Here is a 23128-nt window from a genome sequence, read left to right as displayed (position 1 = left end):
GTATAACTGCTATGTTGTTCTCTAAATAAGCTGTAGTAATTTTTCTTCCCTCTTGCTTGTATGTGAGAGTTTCTGTTCCCGTACATTCTTGGCAACACTAGCTAGAATACAGTCAGATTTTTTTTTAATCAGTCTGATAATAAAAGCTAACTGGTATCACATTGTTATTTGAGGTCAATGTCCTTATTGCTAGTGAGGTTGAGCGTACCTTTATATGTTAATTAGCCATTTGGATTTTTTCTGAGAATTACCAAATTATATCCTGCTAATTTTTATATTTGTTTGACTTGTTTTGCTTTATTTTTATAATTCCTTTCATATTCTAATTCTTTAAATGCTATATCACTGCAAACTTCCTCCTGTTCATTCATTTGTCGTTTTAACTTTGCCTCTCCTGTCATCTGCCATAGGCAAAAATGTTGTATTTTTATGTAGTAAAATATGCCAGTCTTTTCCTTTATGAGTTGTGCTTTTTGTGACTTAAGTCGCTCTCAATTTCAAGACCTTTAATATATTACCCCATTTCTTTCTAAACATAGTTTTAAAATGTGCATTTTTTAAAAAGATTTTTTAATTTCTTTATTCGACAGAGATAGAGACAGCCAGCGAGAGAGGGAACACAAGCAGGGGGAGTGGGAGAGGAAGAAGCAGGCTCATAGAGGAAGAGCCTGATGTGGGGCTCGATCCCATAACGCCGGGATCACGCCCTGAGCCGAAGGCAAATGCTTAACCGCTGTGCCACCCAGGCGCCCCTAAAATGTGCATTTTTATATTCAATTCCCTCGTATATCTGGGATTTATTTCTGTATATCATATGAAGGCAAGGACCTAATTTTACTTTCACTTTACCAATATTCTCAATCCACTTTTTAAAGGGTGCATCTTTCTCCCACTGGTTTTTGGTGCCATCCCTGTCACATATCAAGGCTCCTGTGACACAAAAAAATGTGCTATTTTATTTATGATAATTTGACTGTGAAATAGTTTCTAATGAATAAGAATACTTTCTATTATTTTTCAAGATTGTTCAGCTATTTGTATATCTATACTTTTCTAAATGAATTCTATGTATACCAGCATTTTAAAAAATCTACTTGACTTTTCTGTTCTGAAGTGCAGTGGGCACACATCCAGCTGTTTTCACTGGACCGATAGAGCTTACTCCTCCCAAATTCCTGGCCCTTCCTTGTCAAGGGGACGTGTGCCCAGTGGACAAGTACTGGAACTATATTCTGCTGGACCACCTCTCATCCTGGTAGAGCCATTGCTCTATGTCTCAACATTCCTACTTGTTGAATAATGTTACTAACGTAGAATCTTAAAAACAGTAGGAATGTTTCTTTAAAAGTAAATAATTACTATAAATCCTATTTCTAATTAGAGCTCTAGTACTTTTTTGAGTTCATATATAATTCCTCATCTCAGATGTCTCAGATTTCAGCCTCTTCACTCAGTCATTCAGCAAATATTTACTTAGGCCCTAGTACGTGGCTGTTACTGTTTTAGGGCCAAGTAAGAATAGCTTACTCAGTAGTTCTCTGATAAAGAAGAGACAAGATTATTTTAATTTTATATGTGAAGGAATTAAACACACAAGAAATTCTGTTAAACTAATTTGATTCAATACAAGTTGCATTTGTGGAGTGCTGACAAAAGTTCCATATCAGACTTTAAGGTAATGTGTTAGGTTCTCAGGGATGGGAGTGGAGAAGATGAAGAAGAAAGGTCTTCCCTTCAAGGCTGGTCTCAGCCACTGTGACACATTACAGTCTACATATAGACATTACAGTAGAATCCATAGAAGACCACTTGCCTCCTTTCTGGGCAGATTTTGATTACTTTCTCAAGCAGGTAGACTCTAAATTGTTTTTTGAAGAAAGGGAGTATCATTGTCTGATTCCTAAGGAGATTATCAGGTGAGACATATTGAGACATATTGAGCCAGAGGAGATATTGGAGCAAAAGAGCCTTGGGAAAAATACCTATAGCACAGATAGGGGGAGAAGAGGATGTTATGCTTGTTGGAGCACAGCTAGTATTTTGAACGTATAGAGGTGGAATGAGTCAGTTCTCTTGTACCTTCAGGCTAGTAGAAGTCAGTGGATTAGGAGACCTGACGTAAATTAAAATCATGTGCTGGCTCTCAATGCTTTCTCATTACAATGCTAATTCCTTCCAAGAAGTAACTCCAGTGTAATCTCCTCTTCAAAACCTTTTATAATTCACCTAGACTTAACTATTCTTCCATTTATTCCACTGTACTCTGTGCATTTTTTAAATCACAACATCTGTAATTGTCAGCACACGTGTTGATGTGTCTATCTCCCTGAGAATAGGGACTATGTCTTTTGGGCTTTGTGTCCTTGGTAACTAGCACAATGCCTATTAGTTGAATGAACTCTTGTTGACCAACTCACCAGTTAATCCCTGTTTTCTACATATCCCTATTTCTGCATATTTAATGATTTATGAGGTAGTAATCTGTAGCACTTACGTGACCCTTTGGTCACAGAATCTTGTGATTTTGTGGGTGTTGATGCAGTGTGTGATGCGATTCTGAAAAGAAAACTCTAGAGTAGATTTGGCCAACAGTGCAGAGAGAATGGTCATTGAGCCACACGTCTCAAACTAGTCTAGGCATTGTTGAGATTTATAGGAAAGATATTTTCTTAGTAATTGGACATTTTCTTCCCAAATCCATGTACTTACCTTGTTCTATAAACTTCAAGCTCAAATAACTCAAACTGTTTGAAAAAAAAGTCTAAGAAAACCAAATAAGTCTGGTGCTTCCTATATTTAGATTTTCTTCTGTTTTTGGAAAGTTATTAACTATATTTTCCCTGAGCAAAACAGAATTTGATTTTGTCAACTTGATAAGCATTTACTAAGACTTTGCCATGAGTCATGTGCCATTCTAAGGAAGAGAGGACATATATTGAAGTTAAAAATTTTAAAAGTATACTTATACCCTTCAAAAGGCACACTATAGCTCTGTTGGGGAATCAAGACAAAGCTCAGAAAGCTGCAAATAAGACAAAATAAGAACATAAGGGACTGCGTAGTTCAGAATATAAGTGCTAGAGGGATCAGAGGAGGAAGCAGTGAGTGAAAGGATCTTGAGAGGGGGTTGGACAGATTCATGGGCTTTGGAGTCAAATAAATCTTGTTATGAATGCTAGTTCTGCTATCACTAAGTAGACATATAACCTAGGGCAAGTGCCATAACCTATAAACCTCATTTTACTCATTTGCAAAACTGGGCTACTATCTACCTCACAGGTTATTACAAATAAAGAATAGGATAGTATATGTAAAGCACAAGTGTCTGGTACATCAGTGGGCTCACTAACTAAAAGCTGCTTTTATAACTAAGAAAATCAGAGAAATGTGTTCAACTACAGTCTCCAGAAACATAGTTAATAATATAATAAGTAATAGCGAACCCCCAAGTGCCAGGCATTCTGTTAAGTACTCTCTATGCATTATCTCCTATAATGCTTACAACAACTATATGAAAAGCATCATCACTTTAATTTTACAAAAGGGAAAAACCAAAGGGAAATTGCTTAAGTTTTTTAAAATTTCACAATAAGTAAAATTGACTTTTAAATAGGTCCTATATGTAATTGATATTAGACAAGTTTAATCTTCATTCAGGATCAGAATTTATTATCTGAGATTTGAATGCTGTCGCATTCAAGTATGATCTCTACATACTTACTTAATCTTTGGACTTCAGTTCCCTTCTCAGTTTGAGTATTATTTAACAAAGCCAAAGTCCTGTTTTATAAAGTCAGCTTCACAATGAACTCCAGTCTGCTGTTGGACTCTCGTTGGAAATTGAGGCATAGCCTGGTAGCTTGATGATATTGCTGATCTCAGCTTATTGATTAGGACCTTAGGAACAAAATCAGGCCATATTATGTTCAAACCTCCTCTGGAGGACTAGCCATGATCAATACTTCCATTAGCCTGTGAGAGAGAAAACATGTCCAAGCAGGTGCATGTAGAAAATTGGGAGTGAGTGTCAGGTACCTGGCTAGGCTAAGAATGAGATAATGAATGTAAGAGAAACAAGACATACCAACACCTCAGTTCCTATCAATATTAAAGAAAGTTCATTTTACAGACAGAGGACTAGCAACTCTGTCCAAAAATTGCTTAAAGTTAGAAAAATATCAAATCAACATGAAGCTACTATAAAAAGAAAATAAAATTAAACATTTCAGCTAGTAAGGATTCTCCTCCAAAAACTAACAATGAAGAGTAGAACACTGTAACACTGCATTCCAAACTGAACTAAATAGTCTCTAATAGCATTTTGAGATATTAAAAATAATCCCAATTAAAACTTACAAAACTAAAACCAAAAATGGACAAAACAAATAATGCAGGGGTGCCTGGGTGGCACAGTGGTTAAGCGTCTGCCTTCGGCTCAGGGCGTGATCCCGGCATTACGGGATCGAGCCCCACATCAGGCTCTTCTGTTATGAGCCTGTTTCTTCCTCTTCCACTCCCCCTGCTTGTGTTCTCTCTCTCACTGGCTGTCTCTATCTCTGTCAAATAAATAAATAAAATCTTTAAAAAAAAAAAAACAAATAATGCAAAGAAATGCAATAAAAGATGGTCAAGTTCTTAAAGAAATCCAATAAAGCATTAGGGACCAAAAGAGAACAGAGTTGAACTGAAGTCTAATGAAGACATTTAGGCAAGAAAACCACAAAGAAAATGAAAATGAGATAAATAGAAGTAAAAAAGGAGTGCCTGAATTGCTCAGTCAGTTGAGCATCCAACTCTTGGTTTGGGATTCAGGTCATGATCTCATGGGTGGGATGAAAACTTGTGTTGGGCTCCACACTCAGCAGAGTCTGCTTGAGATTCACTCTCTCTGACCCTCCCCCCACTCATGTGCCCCCTGGCTCTCTCTAAAATAAAAAATCTTAAAAAAAAAAAAAAGTAAAAAAATGTTAAAGGAAAGTGGTAGAAGTGAACAACAGACAAAGAAGGTCTGATACATATATAATGGAGTCCCTAACAAAATAATGGAACAGAACTAATATTTAAAAGTATAATATAAGAAATCTTAATGAAGTCAACTTAGTGCAAAGGCTGAGCAGGCACCGGGAAAGATTAACATGATACATAATCCTAGTAGAATAAAGAAAAATCCTCAGGGCCTCCAGGCAAAAAGACTACATTACCTATAAAAGTAAGAGAATTAGGCTAGCATCAGTTTTATCAAGAGCCATACACAAGGGAAAGGAATAGTGGAGCAACATGTTCAAGAAACTCAAGGAAATAAAATGTGAGCCAAGGACTTTGTTTTTATCCTGCCAAGTACCAAGACTATTTAAAAAATCAAAACAAAAACAGTTTTGCACATGCAACAACTCAAACTGTGCACACAAGCACTTTCTGGGCAATCTACTAAGGATGGACGCATCCAACCAACAGAGAACTGGGGGGACTTGGCAAAAGATGGTAAGAATTGAAGATATTTAAGTGTAAAGCTAATATTAAAGCAAAGTTGGGGACATTAGTGGAGGAATAATATGTAAAGGCAATATGTTCTGACGAAGTAGAGTGAATATAACTGAAAAATGAGAGAAAAAAGAGAAAATAAGATCGTTGACTGACTCTCTCATCAGTAATGGGTGAGTATGGAAGGGTACCATTTTAAACTGACAGTGTACAAACTTGTAAGAGGTTAAATAAAACAAAAAAGAGATTAATGGCACTGTAAATGATAAAAATACAAAACACTCACTAGAACAAAAATGCAAATCTTCCTAAACACTAAAAGGAATGAAGCAAGGAAGACACACCAAATAAAGATAAAAGCAAAGTAAATGTAACATAACACACATAAAATGATTTGACAGAATTAAGACTACACAAATCACTCATATCAATAAATGTGAGTGGGTTTTAACTCATCCTTTAAAAGAGAATAATGTCAAGTAGGCTCCTAAGCAAAACCCAACTCTATACTGTTTACAAGGACTGTAGGTAAAGCACTTCTGCTCTAAGCCAGAAAGGCCTCTGGGCTGCGTAGAACTCACTCATTATGCTGGTCCCCTGCACAACTGCTCAGACAAGTGTCCTTGCTGCGTGGACCCCAAATGTATCGAAAGATGCCGGAAAAAATATCTTGTGCGATTTATTGCTGTATCTGTCGGGGAGGTTTAGAATGTTTTAGCCCCCAGGGCCTTTATTATAGAGCCCTGTGGGAAAAATTCCTGCCCAGCTTTTATTTTAAGAAAAATTTTATGTCTTTTGAGTAATGTGTTAGTTTTTAATTTTAAAAGCATGACGCTTGGAATGCTTGGCAATAAGTTATATCTAAATTGGAAACAAGTGCATATGTCATCAGTTTTGTTGTTTCAGCCTCATTCTACTCTATTTTATATGCTCACCTTTATTTTTCTTGTATAATTTCCAGCTCCACCTTTTGTAATCTTATTATACTTTATTTATCTTTTTAAGCTGCCTTAAATACTTTATGGAAAGGAAACAGCATAAAAGAATAAATCAGGGAAATATTTCAAATGTTACTTGCTATTACAAATATCGAAAAGATTAAATTGCTTGGGAAGGAAATGAAAATTTTCTGCCTTAAAAGAGAGCAATGGCATCCCCGTGCCCTCATCCAGGCAGTGGGGGGTGGGAGGGCTTCCGAGGTCCCTGGGAGGCTCTGAGAGGTTCCTCGTTGCTTCCACAACTACCTTCATCAGTACTTTTTGCTTTGTAAACATTTGTTTTATCCTCCCCGTTGACATTTTTTTTAAGATTTTATTTATTTATTTGACAGAGAGAGAAGGCACGCAAGCAGGGGTCCAGCAGGCAGAGGTGGGGGGAGAAGCAGGCAGAGGCAGGCAGAGAAGCAGGCTCCCCGTTGAGCAGGGAGCCCTATTTGGGGACTCTATACCAGGACCCTGGGAGCATGACCTGAGCCGAAGACAGAAGCTTAACCAACTGAGACACCCAGGTGGCCCTCCCCGTCGACTTTTAAGGTTGGAAGGCTTACACACAGTGAGGCAAGTTTTTCTATGCTCTTGTTAGTTTGTTTCTTGCTTGGGGAGAATATTTTAAGATCCTTGGTTTTATAACTTTTTCTCAGAGGGCTTCTCTTCAATAAACTTGAAAAAAAATTATATTTTTAGCCTCCACTGTGTTTTCTTCTTGTGCTTTTCCCTCTCTCAATTTTATAAAGAGAGAGTCCAGTGCCAAATAGTGTTTATATTTAAAATACACTGTACCTAAGTATTTATAGATATGAATTTTGGTTTTTTATACTTTTAACTACTTTTTCTGTACTTGCATCCTCCTGTAAGATGTAACTGGCCTTTTCCACTCGTTCTCCTGTCCCCCTCTACACCAGTGGCCAAGTCAAGTTGCTGTAGCATTGATTCTTAGTGAGAAAATGCATAACTGATTGGAAAAAAAATAGTAACAGGACACACTGTAAAACTTCAAGGATATGAGGACTAACACATAGCAAGAGAAAATATATTCGTTCACTATTCAAGAGACATTTATTGACCACATACTGTGTTATAGTCACTGACCCCTCTGGGGACGAAGTGCTGAGAAAACACAGCGACATCGTTTTTGACTTCACAAATATTGGCAGGGAAGACAGCAAGCAGGTTTGCAAGAATGCAAGTAAATAATAATTTAGTAAGTATTGTGATGGGGTAGAGTGCACAGCAGAGGGTACCTAGCCTAGACTTGGGTCAGAAAGTGTTCCTGGTGGAAGTAATGTCCAGGATGAGAACTTGAGAATGAGTAAGCAGAAGAAAGAAAAGGAAGGAAGGAAGGAAGGAAGGAAGGAAGGAAGGAAGGAAGGAAGGAAAGAAGAGAGAGAGAAAGAAAATAAAAAGAGGAGAGAAAGGAAGGCAAGAAGGAAGGAAGGAAAAAAGAAAAATAGAAAAAAGGAAAGTGAAGAGAATGAGAAAGTTTTAAGCATAGAAAACAAATTACTGTTAAGAGAAACCTTGGCATGGGGCACCTGTGTGGCTCAGTCTGTTATGCCTCCGACTCTTGATTTCAGCTCAGGTCATGATCTCAGGATTGTGAGATTGAGACCCATGTGGGGCTCCGTGCTGAGAGTGGAGCCTGCTAAAGATTCTCTCTCTCACATTCTCCCTCTGCCCCCTCCCAACACCACTTGTGCATGCTCTCTCTCTCTGAAAAAGAGAAAGAAAGAAAGAAAGAAAGAAAGAAAGAAAGAAAGAAAGAAAGAAAAAAAAAAGAAAGAGAAAGAAAGAGAAAAAGAGAACGGAGGAAAGAGAAAGAAAGAAAGAAAGAAAGAAAGAAAGAAAGAAAGAAAGAAAGAAAGAAAGGAGAAGAGAAGAGAAGAGAAGAGAAGAGAAGAGAAAAAGAGAACGGAGGAAAGAAAGAAAGAAAGAAAGAAAGAAAGAAAGAAAGAAAGGAGAAGAGAAGAGAAGAGAAGAGAAGAGAAGAGAAGAGAAGAGAAGAGAAGAGAAGAGAAAAGAGAAGAGAAGAGAAGAGAAGAGAGGAAAAGCCTGGCATGTTGGGTAACTGAATATGCATTATTATGGCTATAATACAGAGTTCAGGTTTGAGGATAGTGTAGGGGAGAGACCATAAAGCTCTCAGTGCTTCTCAAGCTATTTGTTGTGAAAACCAGTTTTTAAAAATTCCCCAATCTGTTGCCAACCTATACTTTAGTAAATTACTGGGTAAAAGAATGACTGATGGCATGTTTGCATGTCGTGGCAATAGCAAATGATGATAAAGGTTCCTAACTGCTTACTCTGTCCTGTCTTGTTGGGGACCAGTAACAGCTAGCCAATCCTCAGCAGCCCAGGGCCACCCTTGAAGAGGACTGTTGTATGTCATTATTTACATCCCCATCCTGAGAGTAGTGTGGAACCAAGGAACATTAGTCTGGGGAGGGATACTTGACTGCAATGTGCAAATGTCTGGTTTTCCCTTTAAGTGTCTTCCCCCTTTTAATCACGTTTATCTGCCTTAGATATTCTTTCCTATAAGTCACCCTTCCCAAACCATTCTTGAAGGGATTAGCATAGTCTGGACCTCCTCTGGATCATCAGAAATCAGTTCCATATATGTAGCTCCAAAATCTGGGGTTGGATCCTTTGATAATCCCTAGCATTTTCACTTGACTATAGAGCTTCCAGAGTTGGTTTGGGGCCTGGTGAGGCTCAGGGGCTTGTGTCTCTAGTAAGACTTCTGTATCAAATATGAGTTCCTAAGGCTTTTCTGATCTCCCCAGTTACAGTGGTTCTTAGGACTCTGTTCTTTATTCAGGGCTAGGATATGGAAATATACAGAAATTCCTGAAATAGTTGTCACTTTATTCAGTAGCAGTAGTTACACGGATTTCTACAATCTGGAATTATAAATTTTCAACAGAAAATCTTCAACAGGGATTAAATACCATTTAGACTCAAGCTGAGAAAGCAGACACTTTTCTTAGATATTGTTAAAGGCCCAGATAAAGTAAAATTACCACATAGGAGATTGCTTTTGGATAAGATGTACAAAATTGCAAGAGAACATCAATGCTACCCTAACAATAAGAAAAAGAGGATATGCTACCAAAAAAGAAGGAAGGAAGGAAGGAAGGAAGGAAGGAAGGAAGGAAGGAAGGAAGGAAAGAAAAAAGGAAAGGAAAGGAAAAAGGGAAGGAAAGGGAAGGGAAGGAAGAATCAGAGAATTGAAGGTACAAAGAAACCTCAATGAACTATTTCCAAAAATTGATGGGCTCTTCCCAGAAGTAGAGACTCATGATGCTTTCATCCCCAGTGGAGTGATAGGAAGAGAAGCAATAGATCATGGAGGAGGAGAAATTGTCTAGCTGAACTTTTATATAAGTATAAACACGAATTTATTTATTGAAGTATAATTGTACATATTTAAAGTGCACAATCTGATAAACTTTGACAAGCGGCTATACCTGTGTAACCATCGCCACAATCAGAAAAATCAGCATATCCACTGCCCACACGTTTTCTCCTGCCCCTTGATGATTCCTCCTTCCTGCCCCTCACCCCATCTCAACGCAACCATTGATCTGCTTAATATGACTAAGGAATAGTTGTATTTTTTAGAGTTTGTATGAAATTCTTTTTTTTTTAAATCTGGCATTTTTTTTTTTTACACAGCATAATTATTTTGAGATTTACCTGTATTTTATGTGTCAGTATTCCATTCCCCCTTTTTAAAAAAGATTTTATTTATTATTTGAAAGAGAGAGAGAGAACACAAGTAGGGGAGCAGCAGGCAGAGGGAGAAGTAGACTTCTCGCTGAGCAGGGAGCCTGACTTGACTCGATCCCAGGACCTTGGGATCATGACCTGAGCCGAAGGCAGACACTTAACGATTGAGCCACCCGGGTGCCCCTCCATTCCTTTTTTTTTTTTTTTTTTTTTTTTTTTTTTTTTTTTTTTTTGCTAAGTACTATTCTACCGTACGGATGTACTACAATTTATTGATCATTCACTTACTGATGGACTTTGGCTTGTTTCCAGTTTGGCACTGTTACAAATAAAGCTGCTACAAACATTCCTGACCAAGTATTATTATGGAAATGTACTTTTATTTCTCCTGAATAATTAGGAATAGAATGGCTAGATCATATGATAGGGTATTTGTTCACATTTTAAGGAAATGGCCCAGGTGTTTTCTGAGGTGGTTGTGCCATTTTACCTTCTCCCAGAAGTAAATGAGTCCCAATCTCTCTACATTCTTGTCAACAGCTAATAAGTCCCGTCTTTTAGCCATTCTAACGGATGTTGGCTTGGTTGACATTTACTTCACGACTAATGATGTTGACCTTATTTGCCATCAATATATCTCCTTCCGTCCATTCAAATATTTTCCCCACTTTTTAATGAGGTTGTTTACCTTCTTATTGAATTTTTAGGGTTGTTAACATGTTCTGCATTCAAGTCCTTCATCTTGAAGGACTTCAAGAAATATGATATGCAAATATTTTCTCAAATCAATGACTATCTTTTCATTCTTTTAATTTTAATATCTTAATAATTTGTTCTATTTCTCTTAGTATCTTTAATTTTGTTAAAATATATTTTATCTTTTTTTTGTTTTTAGGGATTGTGCTTTTGGCATTGTATCTAAGATTTGCCTGTCCCAAGGTCACAGAAATTTCTCCTATGTTTTCTTCTAGAGGTATTATATTTTTAGGTTTCACAGTTTTTCAATGGCTTATTTTTTTAATTTTTATTTAAGTATAATTAACATACAGTGTTATATTAGTTTAAGATGTACAATATAATGATTCAACAGTTCTATACATTATTACTCAGTGCTCATCCCAGTAAGTGTATTCTTAATCCTCTTTATCTATTTCTTCTGTCTCCCACCTACCTCAACTTTGCTAATCACCAGAATCAGACAGAGTATTGCAGTTTATGTAGCTTATTGTAGAATGGTATAAAGGCTGTACATAAGTTCCAAATTTAGCATTTGGAATTCTTAGATCCACTTTTGACCAGTGTGATAAATCATATAATTTGAATAATAGCAAACATTAGGAAAAAAGAAAATAAAGAAGAACCAGATTTCTGGATTTTGGTATTTTTTTGCAAATATAATAATCATTGTAGGACAAATTCTCTTGATGTGTTTACTTATATTAGTTCCATTCCAACTGTGAGTTACATTATGTTACTCTACCCTTCAGTACATTTCTTTTTTTATTTTCCCCACCTCCTTGCTTTTTATTCATCTTCCCTGAAATGCATTTGCCTTCTAGGCACTTTCCAGGCTTAATGGTATGTAGAAGGAGCTCTGAATTTTAGAGACAAATTTGCCCACAAATCTTTATTCTCCCACCTTATAATTATGAGAACTTTTGGAAAGTTACTTTACCTGTCAGTGAACATAATTTTCCTAAGTAAAAATGGAGCTGAAAGCCTATGTCAGACAGTTGATGTGAGGATTAAACAAGGGAATACATACAAAGTGGCAGCCATACAGTACGCCCTCAGCAAATGTCCATTTTCTTTTTTTTGTTATGCAGTAATATAATATAGTAATATAATATGTTGATCTGAAGTTATGATACCATACATTTAGAAGGTTAGATCTAATTTTTTTTAGTAACTCTTGCTTCTATCACTAAATTTCAGTGTTTTTGTTAATTTCAAACTCTTTTAAACCAACAATTCACACTCAAAAGGTGCACTCCTAAGATGGGTACTGGTACTTGTTGTAAATATAGAATTTAACATATAAGTAGATAGATTTGGAGCCAATATAGTTCACTCTTTTAGTGAATTATGCCTTCCTGATAATACGTGCATGATTGTATTGGTATGAAAAAAAGCAGGGGAAACATGGCATTTACTTTTATATGATATGTTCCATAATTGGGAGATGAAGTGGAAATAGAAGATATTCTCTCTCTCTCTCTCTCTCTTTTTAAAGATTTTATTTATTTATTTGACAGAGAGAGAGAGCACAAGTAGGCAGAGTGGCAGGCAGAGGGAGAGGGAGAAGCAGGCTCTCCCCTGAGAAGGGAGCCCGACGTGGGGCTCGATCCCAGGACCCTGGGATCATCACCTGAGCCAAAGGCAGCTGCTTGATCAACTGAGCCACCCAGGCACCCCAGAAGATATTCTTTTTTTTAAAAAAAAATTTATTTGAGTATAGTTAACACATGATAATACATTAGTTGCAGGTGTACAACATAGTGACTCAACATCTCTATACATTATGCTGTGCTCACCACAAGTCTAACTCCCACCTGTCACTACACAGCACTATTACAGTATCATTGGCTAGATTCCCTATGCTGTGTCTTTTATTCCCGTGATTTATTCCTTCCATAACTGTAAGCCTGTATCTCCTACTTCCCTTCACCCATTTTCGCTCATTTCCCCACCACCCTTCCCTCCGGCAACCATCAGTTTGTTCTCTGTATTTATAGATCTGATTTTGGTTTTTGTTTGTTTGTTTAGTCATTTGGTTTTTAGATTCTACATATGAGTGAAAGTATATGGTATTTGTCTTTCTCAGTCTGATTTATTTCACTTAGCATAATACCATCTAGGTCCATCTATGTTGTCACAAAGACATTGCAAATCATATATCCGATAAGGGGTTAATATCCAAAATACATAAAGAAGTTACACAACTCAACACCCAAAAAACAAACTACAATTAAAAAAATAGGTAGAAGACCTGAATGTTTCCAAAGAAGACACACAGATGGCGAACAGATGCATGAAGAGATGCTCAACATCACTCATCATCAGGGAAATGCAGATCAAAACCACTGTGAGGTACCACCTCACACCTGTCAGAATGTCTAGAATCAAAAGGATAAGAAATAACAAGTGTAGACAAGGATGTGGAGAAAAAAAGAACCCTTGTGCACTGTGGGTGGTAATGTAAATTGGTGCAACCACTGTGGATAATAGTACAGAGGTTTCTCAAAAAATAGAAATACCGTATGATCCAGTAATTCTACTATACTGGGTATTTATCCCCAGAAATGAAAACACTAATTTTCTATTTTTTGTAGATTTGGTAAATTATATTTTCTAAGAATTGATCTCATCTAAGCTTTAAAGTATATTGTTATAAAGTTGTATTAATATCCTCTCATTATCTTTTAAATACCTACAAAATCTGAAGTTATGTCCATTTTTTATTCCTATTACTATGAATTTTCACCTTCTTTATTTTATTGTTACTTGATATTACCAAAGGTTGATCTATTTTATTAGTATTTTTAAGGAACCAACTTTTGTCTTTGGTGATTCTCTGTTTTGTATCTTTGTTTTCTGTAACATTAAGTCAGCTCTGTATTAGTTGTCTATGGCTCTGTGACAAATGACCACAAACTTAGCAACTTGAGCAATACCCATTTATTACCCTAAGTCTGGACATGGGTTAGCTGGGTGCTCTGCTCAGGGGCCCCCCAGGCTGAAATCAAGGTGTTGGCTAGAGCTATGATTCTCATCTGAGGCCTGGAATTCTCTTCCAAGCTCACTGGTTTTAGCAGAATTTGTGGTTACATGACTGTGGTGCCCCATTTTCTTGCTGGCTGGTGACTGAGACCATTCTCAGCTTCTAGCAACCACAGTTCTTTGCCATGTGGCTCCCATGGGCTGTTCGCAGAATGGCTATGTGCTCTGTTCCAAACCAGCGGGAGAATCCCTGCTGAAGTTCTGAATCTCTTTGACTTCTGTCTCTGATCTCTAGATCCTCTTTTAAAGGCTTCACCCAATTAAGTAATGCCCACCCACGGGATTAGATTGGTTTTGTGTAGAAGGACAGAAATCTTGAGAGTCATCTTAGAACTTGCCTACCAGAAGTTCTTGTATTGATTTTTAAAAGAAACACTTAGGTTGGTTTTATTCTGTTGTTTTCTTTATAACTTCTGAAATTAGATGCTTAGTTCATTGATTTTCTAAAGAATTTTTCAAAATCCATTATAATTTCTTCCTTAAGCAATACATTATTAAAAGTATGTTTGAAAATTTTTAAATGTATGGATTTTTAAATTTATTTCGCTTTAATAATTAATTTCCTTCTTAATTGCTTTGTAGCAGAGAATATATTGACTTATGATATCAATACTTTAAAACTTGTTGAAATTTTTTCCATTTTCTTATTATAATGCTGTCAATGTTTTCCTTATATTACTGAGGTCATGTTATTTTGTGCATACCTACTCATGACCGTTGTATGTTCTTGGCCAATTAAATCTTTTATCACTATGTAAGACCTCCTTATCACCAGAAACTTTTACCTTAATATACTTGTCTCAACTTTGTTAGTATTTGTGTGGTATAATTTTTCTATCCTTATGTTTAAAATTTTATTGTGTCATTATAGTTTAGATGTGTCACTTATCAACATATATACCTGGATTTAATAATCAAGTCTAGCAACTTGGCCTACTAATTGGAGTTTTCAGCACAGTTATATTTTTGTCATTACAGGCATATTCTGGTTAATTCAGCATATTATTTTATACTTTCCTACTGTTCTATGCTTTTTAAAAACATTATCCTTCCATATCTTATTTTATATTAATTAGAAAAAATAGAATTATTTTAGAGTAAGACTGTTAGTAATTAATAACATAATTATTATTTTGGAAATTACACATCCTAATCTATTATTTGTGATTCTTTTAGATATGTAAGCATTCAAGTTTAACCTGTTAATACATAAATTTAATCAGCATTTTAGTTCTCCTTCGAAACATTTAAAATTTTAACCACCTGTCCCAAACATTGAATTCTAGGTCCATTTTTTTGCAACTCCTATTTTTACACACTTAGTATTATCATTTTCTTTGCTGTTCATTTCTTTTACCACATGAATGAATTCTTTTATTCTAGAAATGCATTTTTTTTTTAGAATTTAACTGAGATTCATAGGCAGTAGACATTTTCAGTTTTAGTTTCTCTGAAGAATATTTTTATACCATTCTTATTTCTTTTTTAAAAAAAATATGTTTTATTTATTTACTTGAGAGAGAGAGAGAGCAGGAGTGGGGACAGGGAGGGGCAGAGGGAGAGAGAGAAGCAGGCACCCAACTGAGCAGGGAGCCCGACATGGGACTAGATCCCAGGACCCCAAGATCATGACTTGAGCATAAGACAGACACTTAACTGACTGAGCCACCCAGGCATCCCTATCCACTCTTATTCTTGAGACTGATTTTCTTTGGTTTGCAATATAGTTGATAATTATCTTGTCTTGGCGCCTTGCAGTTGTCATTTTTCTGTTCTCTGGCTTCCATTTCATTCCCTTCTGGACAAAGTTGGCCATCATTATTTGCCATAGTTTTGTTCTATGAAGTTGCTGTAAACACTGAATTAGCAAATACTGAACTACTGTTCCTAGAGGGAGTATAGTGTTAGGCTCCTGTGAGCTTCCGGTCACAACATTTTCATCAATGATATAACCTTGTTTTATATGCATTTCATACATATCGTTGATTCATTAATATTGAACTCACAGCCAACAGCGTGATAACCCATGACTGAAGGAAGCTTATCTAACATCTATTTGTCAAGCCCATCACAACCTTCTCTCACTTAGGAACAGTAAGATAGTACTTCAGCACCAAGCTTCATTTTCAACAGCAAAATCACCACCAAAAAAAAAAAAAAAAAAAGTACAAAAATGGGGAAGACGAGACACTCAATAGACTGTGAGAAAGACACAAGTTTGCAATGCGGAGCTGAGACAAGATGAGGCCTCCCAGCTGCGCCTCAGTGGGGAACATGTGGTGGGAAACTCTAGTACTTTGCCACTCTGAGCATGTCTGTGAATAAGCATGCAAGGGCTGCAAGTATTGATTTTGAGGTTACAAATAAATTTTAGTACATAGATAAATTTGGAAATAGGGAATCCATGAAGAGGGAGGGTCAATGTAATTGGTCCTATTTTCTCTGTTTTTGTGCTCTACAGTTTCACTATAGACTATAGTTATAAACTATAAACGTAAACTATTATAGTGAAGAAAGAAGCTTCTTCAAATATTCCCTGTCTCAGTCCCCCTCTCTCTCTCTCTCTCTTTCAGGAACTCTACCTAGATGTATTTTTTTTTAAATTTTTACTAAATTAGTATTTATGACTCTTAACTATTATTTACTATCTTCTATATCTTCATTTCTCCATGTTACATTATGGATTAATTCTTTGGATCGAATTTCTAGTTTGCTAAATCTTTTCTCAGCTGCACAAATCAGCTGATAAAGCCATTGTTCAGATTTTAATTTCAGTTATTTTATTTTTAATTTTTACAAATTATTTTTGATACATTTTTTCAAAGATACTTAGTCTTTTTCATCATCCCTTGCTCTTGGTTTACACTTTGTATCCTCCCTTTTATTTCTTTAAGCATATTACGTAGTATTTATATTTTTATATTCCATGTTTGATAATACCACTAACTGAAATAATTTTGATTCTGATTTTATTTTCTGCTATTTTTTTTCCTACCTCATAGCACCTACAACGCCTTCTTTACTGATGTATTTTATGATTTTTTTAAAACCATAAGTCTACCTATTTTGGAAGTTTATTAGTAATTTTTTGAAGCCTAGACTATAGATGGGTTTGTTCAATGAGGATTCAGTTTTCTTCTCCTAAGTGCTTGGAAACCATTTAAACAGAGTTGAGTACTTGAAGGTGTTTCAAGCGACCAGGGCTGTAGAAATTTAGGCAGCCAACCTCCATGAGTCCCAGCTTGTGTATCTAAATTCTTAGGGAGTATTTTTCTTTTCTACCTAACACCAAATTTTAAGACAGGGACTCTTTTGCTGAGAGTGCAGCCCTTTTAGGTCACAGCTTTATGAATAGGGTTTCCTTTTCAATGTTTCCTATTGTGTTCTAGGCTTTGCTTCCAGTCCTCCTGCCTTGAGAGACTATGAATGCTGAAACTCAGGGCGCTCAGGATAAAGCCAATTCTGCTTCCTTTCCCTTTTGTGTATTTGTTACTTGAATCATGCTTACTGATTAAAACAACAACAACAACAATGTATTCAATCATTTGACCTCATGTTTTATTAGAACCAAGAAGGGTAGGGTGGTGTTTAGTGTCACATATGTTATATATGTTAACATACCACTTTTTTTTCCTATTTAAGACTATATTTTTGCATGTGTACATATGCATGAAAAAGTTAGAGGAATACAAACACACACACACACACAACTTAGAATTTTTTCACCTAGAAGATTATCAACAGCAGAAATTTAACAAGTTTCTCTTTGTTTGGAAGATATCTTTCAGAATCCATTTCCACAAATATAAAACAAAACCAAACAAAATAAAACACAACTTGAGATACATTCAAAAGTTGCCAAGGATTCTTTGACTTCATGGATGAAGTTACTCAGTCCACATGCATATTTGCTATAAGGACGATCACTGTTGTCTGAGCCCAGGTCTAAAAAGTCCTAGGTGTTTCTGGTTCTGTAGTTCTGCTACATTTCCAGAGTACTTACATAACTAGGACTATTTCTTTAGTATGTGTGTCCCACAGAATCAGTAAGAGATCTCAGCGAATGAGAATCAGCAAAGTGGTATATTTTAATATAAGTGTGCATTAATGCATATAAAAAGTGTATCATCTACTTAAGAAACTTCTGGAAGAATGTGGCAAAATAAAATTCTATCCAAATACGTTTTAACAAAGGTGACTATTTAGAGGTTAATTTTAGGATCGTTAAGTAAAATTTTCCTTTTGTTTGGAGGACTCCTCCATGCCTTGGAGCAGTGATAGGATGTACAAATATACGCTTTAAAATTTTTTTTCTGACATGACTGTATCAAAACCAACCTCTACCTTTTAAACGTTTTTCACTTGGAGGTGCTGTAGTTAATCCGTGGACTTAAAAAACTCCATGTATTTAGACACCTTAATAAGCTCAGATTCACATCACAAGAGAAACATAGTAAATATATAACAGCCGGAAGTTTCACCCCACCCACTGTTCTTCCCTGCCCACCCTCTCCAAGTGAGACCTTGAAAGTGAAATTGTTCTTATTCCCCTGTGCTTCTCCAATATGCTCTGTAGCAGCCAGGAAAGCAAGAGAAGCTTTTAAACATGCAACTCTGATCTGGCCCGTTTTCTGCTTCCAGCCCTTCAGTGGTTTCCCTTTTCTCTTAGAACAGGGTCCACATTCCTTAATATGGCTCACGGACCTTGGACCTTGAAGTGGTGGCACCTGCCTGCCTTCTCAGCCCACCCCCCTCCAGCCTTCTGCAGCCACTTCGCCCACATCTTGCTCCTAGAACAAGCTACTTCCCACTTAGTCTTCACAGGGCTATTTTTTTCTGCTTGGAATCATACTCTTCCGCTCTGTTGCTTGGTTAGCTTCAGGTCTCTGCTTAAATGTTACTTCCTCAGGGAAGCTTTCACTGAAGCTCTTTGTTCTTTTCTTTCCCAGCACTTAGCCATTTTGAAATTAAATAATTATTTGTGTAAGTATGTGTTTCACATCTGTCTCCCTACAGGCTGTCAATGTCATGGGCAGCGAATACTTGTAATTCTACCTCATGACTGCATTCCTGCCACCTAGCACAGTGGCTGGCACATTGGAGACACTGGAAAATTATTTTTTGGATGAATGAATGAAAAAATGGTATGGAAGTCAAGCACATAATCCTAGATGTAAGAACACAAATTTTAGCTATCACTGGATCCCTAGACATTTATTTGCTGTAGAGAACATGTTTAACCTCTGTAACTACCAAGTACATTGAGAGAGTCATTTGCCATCAGTGGTCAACCTGGAGGAAGATCTTGGGCATCTTGAACTGACAGAGCCTGCTGTGCCCGTGTTCCTGTTGAAAGATTTTATCAACAACTGAGATGAGGATGTTGGTGTAACATTAATGAGACTGACAAAAAAAGCCGGAGTAAGTGACATAATGTGTCCAAAGGATCTCACTCAACAGGTTAAAAAGGTGGATCAAATAACAACAGACAATTTAATAAGGAAAAATACAAACATTGGACTTAGGTGCTCCGCATCGAATTAAACAGATACAGGATAAGAGAACTTAAGAGCAGAATATGTGAACTGCATGGAGATTTTAAGGGACTGCATGAGTCAGTAGTGTGACCTGTCTGAGATGCTGACTTGATGTTAGGCTCCTTTAACAGAAGCAGTGTGTGGAGAAGGATGGAAGTCATGGAACTTCCCCAGTTGGACCACCCTTGCGGGGCCATGTCCAGTCCTGAGAAGCGGACCTTGAGGGAGAGTATAATTTGGTAGAATATAATAGGGCTGTCAAGTAAAAGGCGGGACCACTGGATTTGTTCTCTTATAAATGGAAAGAGAAGACCTGGGGCCACCAGGGAAATTCCAGGGAAGTGTCTCTCAATTTAATGTGAGGAGCTGCCCAGCAGGGAAGTGGGCGGTGCCGAGCTCCCCTCTGCTAAAGGAAATGACACTTTAGGAATTACACAGGAAAGCGCAAACTGAGCTTTGGGAAGCTCTCTGTTGGCTTAGGGAGGGCATCTCTAGGTGGGAGAGTCCTTTCCTCCTTCGTGGTTGTCCAGAACCTGGTGTAGTTTGGCCCCTCGGCATATTTGGAGTGCCAACCTAGAGATCCATGGCCAGTTAAATAATTATTTATAGAGATCTTGTCCATTGTGTCTAGAATTCCCTGATCTAGCCTAACTCTTAGAGGATAATCTTTTTTTTATAATAATATTTTTATTATATTATGTTATTCACCATACAGTACATCTCTGGTTTTTGATGTAAAGTTCGATAATTCATTAGTTGCATATAACACCCAGTGCACCATGCAATACGTGCCCTCCTTACTACCCATCACCAGCCTATCCCATTCCCCCACCCCCCTCCCCTCTGAAGCCCTCAGTTTGTTTCTCAGAGTCCATAGTTCTTAGAGTTTCTCAGAGTCCATAGTTCTTAGAGGATAATCTTATTTGTCCTTATTTTTGTCACATGGACCACCATTAGAAGCAACAGAGAAGAGGCTGAAAGACCACCTGTTATGGAGGGAATCCATGCATGGGGTAAAAACTGGACAGGTTGCTGTCAAGGTCCCTCATCAGTAGGAGTAAGTGCTTTCCAGTAGAAGGCAGAAGAAAAGAAGTAAGTGCTCTGTAATTAGGGGGAATTAAGAAAAGATGTGGGAAATGCCATAAAGCGCCTTTATCATACACGGGACGAAATACAAGGAAAATTATATCATGACCCTATTCTAGAAAGCTGTTTCTCACAATTGTGGTGGTTGATAAATATGCTTGGGTACCCCAACCCAAGAGCACTGCAAGCCTTTGGCCCCAGCGGAGGACTGCAGAGAGATTATGAATGAGACAGAGTAAATTCCCCTTCTATAGAGAAAAACAGAAAGTGCATCTCTTCCTGCTTATATTCCATTTTCTATTATTCTCTTTGAATCTACGTGATGGAGGTTATTTTCTATGAAGAAGCCAATAAAAGGTACCTGAAAAGAGCTACATGGTCAACTAAAAATTATTTTTCTTTAGTTCTCTTTCTCTTCCTTGGTTTGTACCTGGAAACTTACTTTCGGAGGGGGGGAGGAAAGCAAACACGGGTAACTAAGATTGTCCACCAACCTGTGTCAGAGGCTGACCTGCAAATATTCTCGTGAAAAGTTTAGCTCAGAAAAGATACATTTGATGATACCTATCACTAAAGGAAACAGTATTCACAACAGGAAAGAGTTGTTCTCTCTCTCTGTTATGAAATATTAAATTCATTGATTAAAAGACTGCATTTTCCAAAAGAGAGTACACTTCAGGCTAGAATTTGGTATTGCTTTCCAAGCATGTGGCCATAGCAATTGGAAAACTGACATGAATTTTAAAACATAGGGATTTTAAAAATGGAATTGGGCTTGACATTTATTATTAGCTGCCTGACTATTTGCAAATGACGTAACTTGCCCATGCCTAAATTCCTTCATCTGTAAAGGTAAGGATAATGATGCCTACCTTGAATGGTTGTTACAAGTGTGAAATAAAGAAAATATATAGATGCCCCAGCACAGCAAAAAGCAAGCACTCAGCTAATAGGAGTCACTGACAGAGCTGGGGCCACACCACTATCAGTCTTACGGGTGCAGAGCTGTGGCAACCTGGAGCAGCAATGGGGCACAGGGCTTAAACAGCATTAGCTTACGGACTGACTTTCATAATTACTTCCACCTGGTCACTGGGTGCCACTGAGCACCAGCCTGCTGATCTGACGAAATGATGTGACCACAGTGCGGAGCCAATGGGGACTACTTAGTGTGCCCATCTATTCTCAGTGCCCCTGGTTCCCTGAAAGAGTTAATGATGTCCCACTAGATGATCTAGTGATGATCTAGTGAGAGCAATCTGAGAGAGTCAAACTCAAATGTGGTTTTTTTGTTTGTTTTTTTAAACACATTATGTGTTTACCATACCATACCATGTCCTACGTATGTCAGCTAGGAAGGAGGTAAGATATGGTTGAATTACTTAAAGTGCTTAAGAAATGACCCTGATAGAATATCCATAGGGGTCAGGAGATGGAATTTATTTCTTGGTTTAGCATCTGGCAGAAATTACTTGGCATTTGTCGCTTGAAAGAGAGAAGTTCTGATTTCTGTTCTCAAGAAAATACACTTGGCTCCTTACTTTTCTCTGGGCTTACCCCTTGGCCACCATTTTGTATTAGAATTTGAAGGAGTGGGCTCAGTACTTTGCATTTAGTCAATTTGATGTGTACACATACTCTCATCCCTGGGTTATTAAAGAGTTCAAAAATAAATATTGCAGCAACTTGTTGAATATGCAACATGCATCCCATTTGAGTGGCATTTTATAACAAGTGGTGATTATATAGTATTTACATAATCTTCAAAAGTATTTCAGATTAGCTCTTATTAATAATGAGTAGTCAAATATGTAACTGGGGTCAGTGGGCAAGAGAAAAATAAAATTTTGATTTTCCACTAAAAGGTTCAAGGTCGGGAAGAGAGGAAAAATACGTATGTGTCTTTGTATTAGTATGCATATGTGGGACAAATACATGTCCCAAGCCACGTGACTGAAGGAGATTAACTGGACCAAAATTTAGGCTGCCCAGTAAACCAGGCTAAGTTTTAATGGAAGTCAGTGACCTGCTCTCAGTCCCTGGGCTTTTGTGCAAAGACTGGTGGTAACAGCCTGGGTTCTGAGAACATTCCTGCCCCAGGAGGGAAGGCTTGTGATGAGCTCACGGGGCTTTCCAGCGCTGACCGCCAGCCTTGGCAACCACGAGTTCCCCAGTAGTGAAACCTGGCCTTTAAGTTATCAAGCGCCTGTTGTAACATATTCGGCTTTAAGCAGAGGACACTATTTTAAGGGTGACTCAAGTCCTGGGGTCAAATGGAGATGACTGGTGGGGTCTATGAACAGAGCTGGTCCTTCCCAATAAGGGGACTGAGGGTGACACTGGAGTGTGTAGATTGGGAGGGTCCGGGGTTGGTCCTCCCTGGAGGAACTACATGGATGCATCTTGGACAAGAGTGATGAGAGTGCATTACGCTGACTTCCATAATCCTGGGAAAAGTGTTAAATCATGAAGTCACATAAAGTGTGTGTGTGTGTGTGGGGGGGGTGTTGTGCAACG

Source organism: Ailuropoda melanoleuca, chromosome 7 (genome assembly GCF_002007445.2).
Source record: "Ailuropoda melanoleuca isolate Jingjing chromosome 7, ASM200744v2, whole genome shotgun sequence".
In the NCBI taxonomy this organism is placed as follows: domain Eukaryota; kingdom Metazoa; phylum Chordata; class Mammalia; order Carnivora; family Ursidae; genus Ailuropoda; species Ailuropoda melanoleuca.
The sequence above is the reverse complement of the archived record's forward strand: the minus strand, read 5'-3'. Positions refer to the sequence as shown.